This window comes from Microtus oregoni, unplaced genomic scaffold, assembly GCF_018167655.1.
Source record: "Microtus oregoni isolate MIOR12 unplaced genomic scaffold, Mior012 000050F_000, whole genome shotgun sequence".
NCBI lineage: Eukaryota > Metazoa > Chordata > Mammalia > Rodentia > Cricetidae > Microtus > Microtus oregoni.
This window is the reverse complement of record NW_024543224.1, coordinates 473,833-490,668: the sequence shown is the minus strand read 5'-3', so window position 1 is coordinate 490,668 and position 16,836 is coordinate 473,833. Positions and strand designations below refer to the sequence as shown.

Below are 16,836 nucleotides of genomic sequence, written 5' to 3'. Positions count from 1 at the left end.
ATTGCATCCCTGGAGCTGGGGCAGTAAGCATGGCTCACAGAGCTAGCATGAACATACTTCTGCCATGTTGGATGGGGTGGAGTTAACAGGCAGGATCATGGAGTTTGTCCTAGCCAAGCCCACTTTGCTTTATTATTTTTTTTTATAAAAAGCTGCTCCTAGTCAACAAATGATTACAGTTAAGCAATAAAGACAGATTCATACAAAAAAAGACGTTCATGGGCTTATGATAGAGAAGAGTACAGAAAGTCATAGATTAAAGGAGTAAAGATAGTTAAATATTAAATATTTAATTTATATTAATAAATAAATAAATATAAAAATAAACATTAAAAGGTAAAAAGAGTAAAAAATAAGCCACATAAAGATGAAATATACACAGAGAGTCTAGATTATGTATATCATTGTGTTTTCTTTTAATTTTTTGACTGCAGAGAGATATTTAATTCTGGGTGCTACTAAGTTAAACCAACATAAAGGTATCTTGACTTCAAAATTTGGATCTAAGTATATATGGCTTTAGAAAACAGGTTCTGCTTTTGTTTCCACAGAAGATGAGAACCAGTGGATTCCTTCCAGGATACTGAAAGTTGTACATAAACCCTAAATTACTTCAACTAATAAAAAGCAAGAAGCAGTTTTGAATTAAGCTGTTCTGGCCAGTTGCTTAGCAGAGCAAAGCCAGGCAGGAAATCCTGACAGAGATTTAGAGAAAAAGTAGGTGGAGTCAAAGAGATGCCATATAGCTGCTATAAAGTTGAGGCATCCATCTTTAGCCTAAAGACTCATAGTATCTGGCAGACTTCCAAGAAACAGGAGATTTGAAAGGCTGTTTCGCCTATATTGTCGGTTACTTTCCTCTGTGTCCTGCAGAATATCTGGCAGTTTTCTCTGTGAAAGAGGAACCCTGAAGGACTGTCCCATCTTTTGGAAAGTTTAGCCTTTACTTTTCTGTGGGTCTTGCATGTTCAGTTCCTCCAACATACCATTAATCAGTTCAGGCAACAGCAATTTCTAAGCAGTTATCAGCCTTGTCACATTGAAGGCAAATTCCATAATGAGTTTCTTCAATGACCATCAACCACTCTGAAGCAATTGACGTTCCCAGAAACAGATATTTCTCACCATCAAGAAAAGTCTAAGTTCTTAAAACATGTTAAATGTCATATTCCGTTAGCTTTTGAAAAGCTTGAAAAATACCTATCCATCTGAAATATATGTCTGTACATCTAGAAAACCTAACTAACTTGATTACAGTTTATTATAGGTGACTATCTATTAATCTACATTTCTTAACTGTGCATTACATTTTTAAATGAGCTGCACAGACACAATACCTTAAATAAGAGCAAAAATACACACACACACACATATACACACAGTGGAACAAAATTGACCCCAAATTTGTATTAAGAGACCAAAATCAATACCAATGCAAAGTATTAATCTCTAGATCATATCTCCCTTATTTTTTTAAAGAAGAGATTGACTGTGACCATTAACAATTTATGCCCAACCCCTTTTAACTAAAAATAACACCACAATATGCTTTGGTTTGTGTTAACTCTCCTCTACGTAAAAGGATGAAGCCCTATTACCATGATATGAGGTAATAAACCCTGGGATTTCATCTCTCATGGCTTTAATGTCTGTCACTGTTGAATTAAAGAATATATAATGGTAAAATAGTGTCAGTAGTGAAGATATAGACCATAGAGTAGAGCAAATTATTTGAAGTTGGTCTATTGAGCTCAAACAAGTATTTCCTGAAACCCAGTGGAAACATAAACTTTGGTGTAGAATCTCATTCTCACTACATATCCTGATCATTCTCTTCCCCTATATACCAATTTTATGTGGTTTAAGAACAACAACAAAATGAATATGTTGGGAAATTTAGGAGAGAGGAAAGACTCAATATTTTACAGCTCTGCTAGATATGTAGGCAATAATTTGCTGTCTGACTTCACCCCATAAGGGTGACCAAAATATTGAAGACTCAGAGCAAAACTACTGTTGTATGTGTTCGTATTTTAAAGGTACCCATTGCCATCTGGGCGTTTTCTGGCTTCTATACTTCACATAGGTAAACAGTGGAACCAGTTCTGGGGTAAAGAGCCAATTGTGGGGAAAAAACTTTTCTGCAACATTAGCTTATAAATGATATGAATAAAAATCCTTTAGGCATAAGGTAAAAATAATCAATCCCCTTAAGACTTTTAGCAAGTCAGACTTTCCAACATCATGATTTATTTTTTTGTTTGTGGGTTTTTTCTTTATTTTGTATTTTTTCCTACATTATATTTTGGTCATATTCTTTTCCAATGCCTCCAAAATTCTTCCCACCTTCCAACTTCAGGTTTCATCCCCTTAAAAAGGCAAAAATCAAAACATACAAACTGAATACCCAAGGCTACAATGTATAAAAAAAACCAATAAAATAAAAAATACGAAAACAAAAAGAACACACACACACACACATTTATAAAGCCTGTCTTTTGTTCTTGAGCAGGGATACTGCTCTGAAATGTGGTGCGGGAGAATTGTCTGTAGTCTGTCAATCATGTTTTAAATAAATGCTGATTGGCCAGGCAGGAAGTATAGGCGGGAAAACCAGACAGAAAGTAGAGGTGATACAATGAAAACAGGAGAATTCTGGAAAGGAGGAAGTTGATTCCTCTCAGTTCTGCGCAGACCACCAAGGAAGGAGGATGTGATCTGCCAGCTAAAGAAGGTACCGAGACATATGGCAAAAAATAGATCAGAAAAATGGGTTAATATAAGCTACAAGAGCTCATAAGTAGCCTGAGCTAATGGGCCAATCAGCTTATAATTTATGGAGACCTCTGTGTGATTTTCTTTGGGGCTAAACAGCTATGGGAATCAGGCAGGACAGAAACCCCCAATAAGCTGGCCATTCATGTTACAGAAATGTGGTTGATTTATTCAGTGATACTCCATTGGAGAAAATTGATTTTTCCCTTTTCTAACAGGTGTCAATTGCAAAAAATCAGGATCACAATTTATTTCCAACATAATTCTATAAGTCTTAATAAGTGTGGTATATATGAATACTGATTGAAATTTATAGAAATAAAGGTCTGTATTCACATGACATGATCCCCTATCTATAAGTTTCTAAGGAACCTATTTGAAAAGCTATTTGAAACAATAAGGTGTGGTGTGACTTTTCCTAGGTACTCAATGAGCAACTAAAACAATTATTTTACCTAGGATTTAGCTAGGTGAAACAGTAAGTTGTTTGGGTTACTTACATGAGCATGGTCAACTCATAGCCAAAAATCCTCTCTTTCCAGCAAATGTTAACTACTTATATGTCCTTGGCAAGAAGAATTGTGAGCACCATGAGCCTGTATACCTTCATTATCACTCCTTATTTTTTTTAAAAAGGAATGTTAATATATTCACTCTTGTGAGAGACATGTGGGGGTAAGCTCAGCTGAGCTGATTCAAGATGGCAGTAATCACATTCACAGGAGAAAGCACACATAGTACATAAAGTCATAAAATATATTAATAAACAAATATTAGTTGTATCTATATATTAATAAGCAGTTAGAAATTAAAATTTAAAACACTATTTACATAACAAAACAAAAGCATTAAACATGGATAAATACATTAAACAAAAGACATATAAGACTGTACACCTGAATGCAGATAAGTTTGTTGAGAGCAAGAGCAGAAACTGTAAATAAATGAAAATATGCACATGGTCAAGAAATTAAAAGGTTCAATATTTTAAATAGTTCATTTAGCTTTCTATTATTGTGTAAGAAATTGCCACCAACTAAGTGACTTAAAATGATACAAATTTATAATTCAACAGTTTCTGCAATGAGATAGTTACATTCTTTGTTTATGATCTCACCAACCTAGCTGAATTCAAGGTGTTGGTTAGAGCTATAATGTCATATGAGGTTCAGAGTACTCTTCTAAGCCTACTGGTTATTGGAAGAATTAATTTCCTTGCAATTGTGTGGCTGAGAATCAGAGAATCACTAACAAACCCCTGAGGCACTAGAGTAAATAGTTAAATCTAAATTTTAAAGTTAATTTACGGAACCAATTGCACATTGTGACTAATGTAAGACTATGATACAAACCTTCAGTTAAAAAATGACTACGTTTGGGAAAACTATTGTGCAACATCGTCACAATAGCTAGTAATATTTTTAACTTGAAATATTATAAGATGGCAAAATTTCAGTGTCCTTGTTTCCATATTATTTGTAACAACAGAGAATGATATATATGGTTAATTAATTTGATTATGGTACTCATTACAAAGTGTTTGCATAGATCATCATACCATCTATCTTGTATACACACATTTTTGTTATAATTTAATAAAGCTGGAAAAAGTGGAACTACAAAATAGAAGTTCTATGGAAAGCAATTGTTTATGTATAAACTTTCTCATTTTAGGAAGTCAGTTTCTGATGGGTGACTTAGGACTATCTTGAATAAGAATAGTCAGCAATTATAAAGAATTATCAAGGTGAACAAACTGGTTTTTCTGGAGCCCATTCCCTATGGTAGGATACCTTGTTCATCCTTGATACAAGGAGGGGGGCTTGGTCCTGTCTCAAGTTTGTAAGCCAGACCTGTTGACTTACCCCTAAGGAGTGAATGTCAGATGGGAACTGGTGGGGCAGAAGAAGGGAAGGGGGGAACTGGAATTGGTATGTAAAATGGAAAGTAAATTTTTTAATAAAGAAAGAAAAAATAATGAAGGAAAAGGCAACATAGCCATAATAGAGAGAGAGAGAGAGAGAGAGAGAGAGAGAGAGAGAGAGAGAGAGAGAGAGAAAGGAGAGAGAGAGAAAGGGAGAGAGAGAAGGAAGGAGGAGGGAAGGGAGGGAGGGAGAGAGAGAGGAAGGAAGGAAGGAAGGAAGGAAGGAAGGAAGGAAGGAAGGAAGGAAGGAAGGAAGGAAAGAGAAAAAAGAAAGAATTATCAAAACTCAAAGTGTGAAAAATTCTATAGATCAAACGGTTGGTTTCTTCTACAGATACATGGAAAGGAATAAGACTTAAAATTAAAATAAGTTAAATAAATATATTTATTCTTAAATATAAACTGTGTTTGGATTCTGATTCAAAGCAATCATTAATAATAAAAAGGGGAAATTTATACATTGAATGATGTTTGAAAATGTTATGGAAAAGCTATTATCTTTAAATTGATAATATCTTTAGATATAGTTAAGATATGGATGGCTCAATGTTAAAGAGCACTTGATTTTTTTTTTTTACAGAGGATCTGGGTTAAGTTCCTTGCACCCACAATGGGTGGCTCATAACTGTCTGAAAATCTGGCTCCAGGACCTCCACACACATGCATATACATAGGCACACAAACACAAAACACACACACACACATCATTAAAATAGTAAAGGCTAGAAAAATGGCTCACTAAATGGTTAAAAGCACTTACTGCTCTTGCAGAGGACCCAGGTTCAGTTCCTAGCACTGATAGGCTTGCAAGTGTCTTTAACTCTGGTTCTAGGAGATTTGACACTCTCTTCTGTCTTCTGCTGGCACCAGGCTTGAAAGGAAAGTGGTGCACATACATACATGCGGCAAAACACTCATACACCTAAAGTAAAAACAAATAAATCTTTAAAAAGATAAATTTTTAGAAAAGAAATGGTTATCTTTAGATGTGATATTGAGGTTATGTTTTAAATTGTATCCTTATCCTTTATAGATACATGTCAAAATATTTGTTTGTGGGTGGAATGATACAACTTGGTTTTGTCTCAAATGAGGGATAATGAGTGAGAAGGTTCAGTGGAAACAAGACTTATTTTAATTAGGTTTCTGCCTTGAGCAATGACATATATGACAGAACTGGTTAACGAGACAAGGAAAATAGGATAAGAAGCAAGGAATTCTAATGACATAACGGATAAGGCATTTATCCTAAATCAAAAAAAGAAACGGATATTTTTAAAAATTGTTTTCATTGTTTGAGAATATAAGGAGAGTATTTTCTCAAAAGTGAGAATAATCTCAAATTAGATATTAAAGTTTCTCTTATTCAGTAGCTACTCAATGGTGTAGAGCCCTTTCAAAAGTAAATATTCTATAGCTTCTGTTTTTCTTCACCCTTTTGCATATACTAATTATATAATAATGGATTTCATTATGACTTTTTCATACATGTAAATAATATATTTGGGAGCTGGTGAGATGCCTCAGCTGGTAAACACTTGCCATTCAAACCTGATAATCTGAGTTCAACCCCCAAGCCCATAGTAGAAGAAAAGAACTGAGTCCTAGAAATTGTCATCTGACCTCCACACGCAAACCATGGCATGCACATGCATGCACTTACACATCCATCATAGACACATATAATAATAGTGGTGGTAAGTAGTAGTAATCCTAGTAGTAGCAATACCAACAGTAGTAGTAATAAACAAATATAAAGTGTTTTTATCATATTCACACTACCCATTAGCCCCTGTTGTACTCCTTCCACTCTCAGCGATTGCCTTCTACTCAGCTAATCCTCTTACTATGTTCGTGTTTTTTTTTCTCTCTCTCTCTCTCTTTGTGACCCATTTTATCCTACTAGGATCTCTTATAAGATTCAGACTGAATGATTTTTGGTAAAAGCATGGGCTCCTTACCAGTGTAACACCACTGAAGAAAATGTGTCTCTATTCCCTAGCAACCATTAACTGCCTATAGACAACTCTGGAAAAATATGCAATGTTTTACAAATGTTATCCTTGCACAGGAGCCGTTCTAAAATTTTCTGTTACATTCCAATTTTCACATTTGTGCTGACAAAGTAAGCACTCTATAGCTTCTTAAATGTTTCTTGAACAGGGAACTCATTATTTTGTGATCTAAATTGTTAAAAAAAAATTACTGGATATCTACAGTCATACCTTTTAGTTTTCTTAAATTAGTGACTCTATGAACTTAAAAACTGGCTCCTTTTCTGAACAAATGAGCTTCATCTTATTTTTTATATGATGGCTTTTGAATATTTGTAAAAAGTGATACTGCCACACTAAAACCATATTTTAAGGCTAAATTTTCTTTATCTCATTGATTTACAACCCTATCACACCTCTTGTTCCAGTATCAATTCCGATTTACTGATGTTCTACTTAAAGTTGTTGCAGGGAAAGTGTATCTGTTATTGCAACTCATCATTTTTACACATATTAGAGTTAATCTGGAGCAGTTATTCTTCTAATGACCCCATATAATTAACCCTTATGGTGTCTAATTAAAAATAAACATATATCAGTGTTTCTCTGTTTCCCCATGGAACTGTTCTAATTCATCTTTGTCCTCTGGCTATACTTTTACATAAAATATCCATAGGGCAGTTAATTTTGGAAACACATATGATAGAAAATTGCACTTCAGTTCTTAATTTACTTTCAATAAGTTCTCTTTAAACTCTATTTTATTATGTCCATTTATTCTTCCACCTCTAACCTTATGTAAAAGCAATATTGAACATCAAATCTTTAAAATGGTATGATGTAGATTAACCCTATCCTTAGACCTACTCAAGTTAGGTCTTGACACTGAGCCTAGAAGAAAACAGAATCTTTGATCATTTCTGTCTCTCCCTGTCTCTCTGTCTCTGTCTTTTGTCTCTCTGTCTCTCTTTCTCCCTGAAAAGACACAGTCTTATGGACTAGACAAATATAGGTGAGGTCACACCAGCATATCTTGGCATGTATTTGCAGATCTTAAAGGCCCATTGATTATCAGGTTCTGGATCTTTTAGTTAGTTTCCTAGTTGTTATAGACAGTAACACTCTGAATTAAAACATTTTTTCCTTTGATACTGGAAAGTAGGTCTCAAATTATTTCCATCTGTCCCTTGAATTTTATAATCAATTATGCTAATTATGTTAATGTCACACAAAAGATGGATTCATTTAAAGATAGAATGACATCAGAACTACATTCTGCCTTGATAATACATAATTGTTAGGAAGAGTTTTATTAAAATTAGGATGGTTTTCTTAAAATGTAGTCATACTTGCCTGTAAAACCATCCGAACCAGGAATATTTTGTATAGGGATTTTTAAAAATATTTCTCTAAGTCATTCCTCATGATCAAGCACTATTTAAAAATTTTAATTTGATCCCATTCCTCCAAGCTCTCCCCATCCTCTGCTTCTCCCTTTTCTCTCCCCTCTCCCCTTACCCCCACCCCACCGCCAACCCCAAGTTCCAAATTTTTGCCTGGCAATCTTGTCTACTTCCAATATCCAGGAGAATAAATATATGTTTTTCTTTGGGTTCACCTTCTTATTTATCTTCTCTAGGATCACGACCTGCACAAAATACTCAGAGACTATAGGCAATTTTAAAAGACATTGATCTTGAAATTTAACCATCATTTCACTTTCACAGGATCCCCCAGAAAGAACGTCGCCCCCATGACAGCTGGAAGTAATTCTAGAGGACGACGTCCCCTTTCCCAATAAAACTTGCCCTTGGGTTTAGGGACATCATTTAGGGGTCGATTATAATTAGTATACGATTGAGGGTTGGAGGAGGAATTTTATACGCTCAGGGATCATTTTAAAAGAAAAAAAAGAGGGATGATGGGATAATAGATTTGTAATTGTGAGTTACTGTTTTTAGACAAATACATTGCTATAGATTCTTGTATATTGATACAAAGTTAAATTATATTGACTATTGTACACATGCATGTTTCTACCTCTGTTTAAAACATTTTTTTATGTATTGATATATATTGTATTGATATATATATATATTGTATATATTTACCATATTGCAGTGTACATTTCTACCTCTGATTAAGATACTTATATAATGATTGTGTATTGATATATATTTACCTACTGCAATGTTTATTTGTACATTGTTTATATTTGGAGGTCATTGTCCTCATTTGTTTCACAGTCGTTTATTGTCTTAGTCTTTAAGTTAGATAGATATTGAGAATTATATAGACTAATAGTCATCTAAGTTTGTCATTTATAATAGACTAATCAGGTTCTTTAGATATATAGAGATTATACTCAGTATAGATAGATAATCTTCAACTTCTTCAAAGAGCTGTAGAAAATGGCCTTTAATCTAACTCAGAGTTTTGTGGTAGTGAGACACAATTGCTCCTGGCAACACCACTCTATTCCCGAGAGAATGTTGAGCACCAAAGACACTCCACCTGGAGCCTTCTTTTTGGCAGAACTGGCCTTTGGGCAAAGAAATGCCCATACCTCAACGACTGACAAAGATACAGAGCATGCATCAGTGGATAAAACAGGGCTGTCATATCCTGCCAAGACAGGGTAAGATAGTTTTGAAAAGTTGCTTGCCTTTGAAAATGGTATGTCAGTTATGTTAGGCCTTAGCCAAAGTTGGTTGCTTCAACGCTGCTAACGTGATTTTGGGTGATTGCCCAGGTAGCCAGTTGTCTCTGTGATTTGTTGCATGTTTTGGAAGTTGTTTTACTGAACTTCCTAATTACCCAGGTAACATTATTTCCCTTCTCAGATCTTTGATGGGGTTGAAGACTATATAAATGTAGTTACTTTCTCTCATGACTTGGCCAAGTTATTTATTATACAAGACCTAAGCTAGTTAGAATAGGATATTTGTACTTATTGTATATAATTTCATAGTAGGTTTAGAACTCTCTTATTTAAACAAAAGGGGGAGGTGTTGCGGGAGGTCCTCCCACTCCTCCAGCCTATCACCGCTGAGGTACCAGCCCATTGGGGCGTGGTTTCTCTCCCTTTAAAAAAGCGGCCACTTCCCTCTCCTCTCTCTCTTCACTTCCTGCTCCGCCTGCGACTAGACTCCTTTCCTGGTTGCGTAGAGGGCTGTTGCCTGGGACAGTGATCTGTAAGTTTTTTCCCCTTTAAATAAATACCACCCTAATAATCATAACCCCGAATTGGTGTGGCATTGTTTGTGACTTACGCCTTCACTCAATGTCCTTTATTTATGGCTAGAATCCACTAATGAGTGAGTACATACCATATTCATCTTTTTGGGTATGGGTTACCTCACTCACGATAGTGTTCTCTATCTCCATCCATTTGCACGCAAAATTCAAGATGTCATTGTTTTTTACCGCTGAGTAGTACTCTAATGCGTATATATTCCACACTTGCTTTATCCACTCTTCCATTGAGGGGCATCTAGGTTGTTTCCAGGTTCTGGCTATTACAAATAATGCTGCTATGAACATAGTTGAACAAATGCTTTTGTAGTATGATTAGGCACCTCTTGGGTATATTCCCAAGAGTGGTATTGCTGGATCCTGGGGTAGATTGATCCCGAGTTTCCTGAGAAACCACCACATGAAGGAAGGGTGGTTATGGGAGCAGGAAAGTAGATATCTTAATTAAATGAGCCATTTTAGGGTTGACAAGAGACTTGACTCTAGAGGGTTTCCCAGGTGTCCAAGGAGATGTCCCCAGTTTGTTCCTTGGGCAGCTGAGGAAAGGGTGCCTGAACTGGCCCTATCCTATAGCCACACTGATAAATATCTTGCATATCACCATAGAACCTTCATCTGGCGATGGATGGAGGTAGAAACAGAGACCTACATTGGAGCACTGGACTGAGCTCCCAAGGTCCAAATGAGGAGCAGAAGGAGGGAGAACATGAGCAAGGGAGTCAGGACCACGAGGGATGTGTCCACCTACTGAGATGGTGGGGCTGATCTAATGGGAGCTCACCAAGGCCAGCTGAACTGGAACTGATGGAGCATGTGATCAAACCGGACTCTCTGAATGTGGCTGACAATGAAGGCGGACTGAGAAGCCAAAGACAATGGCACTGGGTATTGGTCCTACTGCATGTACTGGCTTTGTGGGAACCTAGCCTGTTTGGATGCTCACCTTCCTAGACCAGGATGGAGGGGGGAAGACCTTGGACTTCCCACAGGGCAGGGAACCCTGACTGCTCTTTGGATTGGAGTGGGAGGGGGAGGGAAATGGGAATAGGTGGAAATTTTTAATAAAAAGAAAAAAATTTTAAGCCGGGCGGTGGTGGCGCACGCCTTTAATCCCAGCACTTGGGAGGCAGAGGCAGGCGGATCTCTGTGAGTTCGAGACCAGCCTGGTCTACAAGAGCTAGTGCCAGGACAGGCTCCAAAGCCACAGAGAAACCCTGTCTCGAAAAACCAAAAAAAAAAAAAAAAAAAGAAAAAAAATTTAATTCGAGCAAGTCAATACTGATAAAGTTGAAGTTTCTTAGTTGTAATAAACATATCGTTCACATCCTTCTGTATAATTTTGTCACTTTGATCTAATTTTTTAAGTGTGTTAACAATCAATCAGCATACAGAATTGTAGAGCCCAGTCCCAACAGATACAGCTACAAAAGAGGTCCTCTACCTAAGGCTCAGAGAATATTGCAGATGATGAGACATAAAGATTGTAATAGTCAGAGGTTTGGGGAGTTTGCTGTGAGATTGTGTCTCCTAAGAATGTCAGATGCTGCCTAAACATGAACTTAACAAGGACAACAGCAGTAAACACACTAAAGTGGACAGCAGAAAGCACAGGCTGCCTCAACTCTTTACAAAGAACTTTGGACAACTAGGTAATATTGAAAGTGAGAGAAATAGTCTTCCACAGGGAAGGGCACAACTAGTTATCCAATACCATATGGTCAGTCCTGAAAGCATACGTACAAATAAAATATGGACTGAGCAGGTTTTATTTACGTATTTAGGAATATATATGCATACATACATGTATGTAATAATAAATAATGAAAAATAGAGGCCATTATTTTGAAAAAGAGCAAGGAGGGTGTGTATGGGGGAATTTGGAGTATAGAGAAGGGGAGAAATGATGTAATTATAATTCCAAAAATTAAAGGAAGTAATTTTTAAAAGAAATATGTTAAAGTCTTTATGCAATAAATTTCTCAGCTTCTTCCTGTATATCTTATCAATTTTACTTCACACCTTAAGTTATTTAAGTTGATTAAAATATACCTAAATTTTCTATGATTTTATAGTTAGTGAATAATAACCATTAGGTAGTCATTTTTTCAACATTAAAAATTATGTTAGACAGCATTTAATCTTCAATATTTGATAAAGCTACATTTTCTCAAACTTCTGTTGAAAATTAATTTTTTGTTGGGCATGGTTTCTAATACTTGAGGTAATTACTTTTGACTTTTATTTACTACTTTTAATAATTTATATGTAACCTTTAAATAGTACATTTTATCTTTTATCTCTACAATGAAGTTAATTCTGATAAATTTTAATCACATATTAATGTAGTGATATTTCATTTTTATTTTGATAAATAAAGCTTGCCTAAAGATCAGAACTCAAAACAACCACACTAGTTAGCCATATAGGCCAGGCAGTGGTGGCACACACCTTTAATACCAGCAGCCTTACTAGTTAGCCAAAGAGGCTGGGCAGTGGTGGTGCATGCCTCTAATCCTAGCACTGCATAGGACTATAAGGCAGGATGAGGCAGGAACTCGCTCTGTTTTCAGTCTGAGAATTTCATGGAGCTAAGAGCTCTCAAGCTGCTTGAATGTATTGCTTTTCTGATCTTCAGGTTGAACTCCAATATCTGTCTCTGTGTTTTTATTATTCATACTGCATATTAATTCTTTAATAAATGTAGGCCCATTTGAAGAACTAATTTGAAACACTTTATTATCATTAAGCCTGAATATAGGCATAATTCATGTCACTAACCATTCTGGTTTACTACACTTTTCTACACTTAAATGGCGAATTTGAAATAAAATGACTGATATTACAAGGTGAACATTTAAAGACTCAATCCATTAAGACTTCATCATTTAATTTGATCACTGATTTTTAAAAAATCAAAGCACTAGAGTGGACTATGAACTGCAAGATAAATATTTTTGCTCGATAAGTGAAATAAAAGTTTACACAAATTATTTTGAATTTTATGCTTAAAATTGAATTTTAGACTTAAAAGTACTCTGAAACTAAAGAGAGAAATAATATGGTTGATTAAGAATCACACAACAGGGCTGGAGACATGGCTCAGTGGTTAAGAGTATTGCCTGCTCTTCCAAAGGTCCTGAGTTCAATTCCCAGCAACCACATGGTGGCTCACAACCATCTGTAATGAGGTCTGGTTCCCTTTTCTGGCCTGCAGGCATACACACAGACAGAATATTGTATACATAATAAATAAATAAATATTTATTTATTTATAAAAAAAAGAATCACACAACACTTCCCTATACTTTCACAAATCTGAAGCAAAATATCTGATATGTATAGCAGGGAGAAGTGGGTAGCCTGGAAAGGCAAAGGAATACAACAGTACACATTAGAAAAAGACTGGGTGGAACCCAGAAATATAAAAATTTTAGATACATAAGAAAAATAAAGAGCAATAACATAGAGTACCAAGCACAATTATAGGGGAGGGAGAAAAATATAGCTCTACAATGAAAATACAAATAAAAGAGAAAAGAAAGCCTTAGGAAGCTTCCGAAGTTCACAAGTCAACCCCTTGTAAAAACAAAGTTTAACACAAAAGATTTATATCCTGCACAGTAAATAGGTGCTGATAAAGGGTCTGCTATATTTATTTACTTGGCAGCACTATGTACAGGAACCATTTTATATCTTATAGTCAAACCAGAAGATCTTGCATTTTTATTTCTCCCAACTCCAAAGGCCTTCCTTCACAGAGAGGGCAAATAGTGACCTCAAGAATTGGTGTGGACTCAGGAAACTGGTTCTAAGTTGAACTCAGATTCAATGACACAGATATACTTGGATAACAAGTAGGAGAAGCAAGCTACACCACAGAAGAAAATCAAGAGCAAAAATGGCAATGGAGCTATAACATTTTGGTAAGATGAAAGAGACCAATATGTGTGAATTAAAACAGGTCTAGGTCTGTGAAATGAGGCCAGGACACAAAAGATAAGCAAAAGTCTATACCTAGACCAGAAAGTACAGACTACCTTGATTTTATTATCTTGTGTATTCTAAGATTACCAGAGAGATTACTGGAAAGCATTTGTTACTTGTACTGGGCTGAGCCCTCTTTCTGCTCTAACTAGTTTGCAATTTAGAGAGAGAAATTAATTACTCTTCCCAATCAAAGTAAATTGGAAAAGACAAATCTGGGGTACAAAATAGACCTGGTTTTCCTTACCAAAGAAGAAATAATTGTTTGGTATACTGTGTGGTGGTTGTTTTTTGTTTGTTTCATTTTTGATACTTTGTATTTCTGTGTAATTATTTTATTAAGCTATTTGTCACAATTATTTGTTACACTTTCATCCCATCACATATATTTCTCTTTTTTATCTTGCTTCTTTTTTTCCTTTTCTCCATGTCCCTTATTTTGTCACCTAATTATTAATACATTCATCTTTAATAATGTCTAAAGTCTTACTTTAGTTGGTAAATACTCTTTTTTTTTACCTTGTTTGTAGTTTAGTAGCATTTCCCTTTCTACTACATTTTAATATCTCCTGTTTTGTTTGTTTCTGTTTGCCTGGAATTAACTATGTCGCCCATGGAAACTAGGACATGTGTTACATTGGAGAAGGGGTTTTGCTTTTGTTCCCACAGGAGAAAAAAATCTATGGATGCCATCAAAATTAATAAAGGTTTAATTTGAGCAAAAACAGCTCTTAGACTAGATGATAGTTCATCAAGCAGCATGGCTGTTTAATATAAACTAACCTATAAAAGTAACAAATGCTTTTCATATGATCAGATATAAGTTGTCAAAAGAGAACTTCCCCAAAATAAGGGTCAGGGAAGGGTTTTGTTTTTGTCTTTTCAGGAGAATAAAGGTATTTAGCTAAGAAATCTGAAGCCCACTGGACAAATGAGAATCTGAAGAAAAAGGGAAAATCATCCAGAAAAATAAAAGTCCCAAGAAATAGAGTCAATTGGCCTATTGGTATATCACATTTATAACAGAATAAAATTTCATAAATCTTCCCAAATGTTTGTTTCTGCTATTCTCTACAGATAATAATACAAATGGTCTTTTTGTAATTCTAGTCCAGTTAAAGATTAGAACTGGGTTTGGAGTTGAAGTGTGACTCTCTCTTCTCTAAACCCAAGCATGCTTATTAAAGTAAAACCCAAAACCTCTGTCTCATGTCACAAGAGCCATCTGATAAGGGATAAAAGATAAACAAATATTTAAGGACTATTTTATTGCCACTGATTTCATAATCCTTTGGTTTTATATTGACAGCTTTTCTTAAGTTATAAACTTTATAAAATTAATATAAGTTTACAATGTCATGATATTAATGGTCATACAGAGTACTAACTAATTCCAGAAAAAGGTTTCATCTACCTTCTTGTATGTGATTTCAGGTTTTAGTCTCTATTAGTTTTTCTTATATTAGTAATAGCCTTCCTATTAATTTTAGACAAAAAGGTGGAAACATAATGGTATATTATTTGTGTTTTAATAAATAAAATTTGCTTGAAGATCAGAGTGCAAACCAGCCACATTAGTCAGTCATACACCAGGCAGTGGTGACACACATCTTTAATCCCAGCAGCTACACTAGTCAGCCATACAGGCCAGGCAATGGTGGCATACACCTTTAATCCCAGCAGCTACACTAGTCAGCCATAGAGACCAGGCAGTGGTGGCACACATCTTTAATCCCAGCAGCTACACTAGTCAGCCATACAGGCCAGGCAATGGTGGCACACACCTTTAATCCCAGAAGCCACACTAGTTACTCATACAGGCTGGGCAGTGGTGGTGCAGACCTTTAATCCCAGCACTAGAGAGGAATATAATATGGGAGGAGACAGGTCTCAGTCTCAGTCTGAGGATTCATGGTGTCAGGATTGCCTATTTCAGGTTGAGGTAGTGGTTGGCCACTTTGCTTTTCTGATCTTCAGCTTGAATCCCAATATCTGTCTCTGGGTTTTTATTATTCATGCTACACTGAGGTTATAGACATGAGATATATCTTGCTTCTCATTTGTCTTGAATTGATTGTTATTGTTATCTTCTTTTTCTCCTAAGAGTTGAAGTAGAGGTGGTGATCTCAAAACAAAGTTGCCCACTATGAATATCTCCACATGGTAAAAGTAACTGCAAGAGATTTCTGCATCAACAATGAAGAAACTGTAATACAAAAACACAATTTGAGATGGAGATAAGAAAATCAGCAACATTAGTAAAAAATTAAATGAGAAAACTGACTGGCAGTGCTGGTGCATGCTTTTAATTCTGGCATTTGGGAGGCAGAGGCAGACAGATATCGGAGTTCAAGCCCAGCCCATTCTACAGAATAAATTCTAGGACACCCAGAGAGAAGCCTTGTCTTGAAAATTGTTTTGGGGGTAGAAAGATGGCTCAGTGGTTAATAGCACTGGCTGAGTTCAATTCCCAGCAACTACATGACCATCTGTAATGGGGTATGTTTCTGCCTAAAGTTGTATGTGCAGATAGAGCATGCGCGCACACACATATGTATTAAACCTTTAAAATAAAAATAAATTAGAAAATTGAGTTTCTGAAAGTGAAAAATAAAAACAGAATTGTTGGAAATGAAAAACTTAATAAGTCAGATTTTAAAAAATAGTGAAAGCCTTATCAGTAGACTAGATCAAGCAGTCTTTTTGCTGACCAACCCCCATTCTGAAGCTGTCTAGGAATATCTAGCCACTAGTCATCACAGTGCACAAAAGACTATCATATCACTTTGGAGATACCTGTGGTGATTTGAGTTAAAATAGCCCCCATAGGCTCATATATTTGCATGCTTAGTCCCCAATTGATGAATTGTTTGGAAAGTATTACGATTTGCAGACTTATTGGAG

The 16,836-nt window shown here is 35.7% G+C and overlaps 1 pseudogene; it reads right to left on the bottom strand.

The window, feature by feature from the left end:
• Nucleotides 1-6,731: 6,731 nt before the first annotated feature.
• On the bottom strand, nt 6,732-6,832 carry LOC121436653 (annotated as a pseudogene).
• Between the last annotated feature and the right edge of the window lie 10,004 nt (nt 6,833-16,836).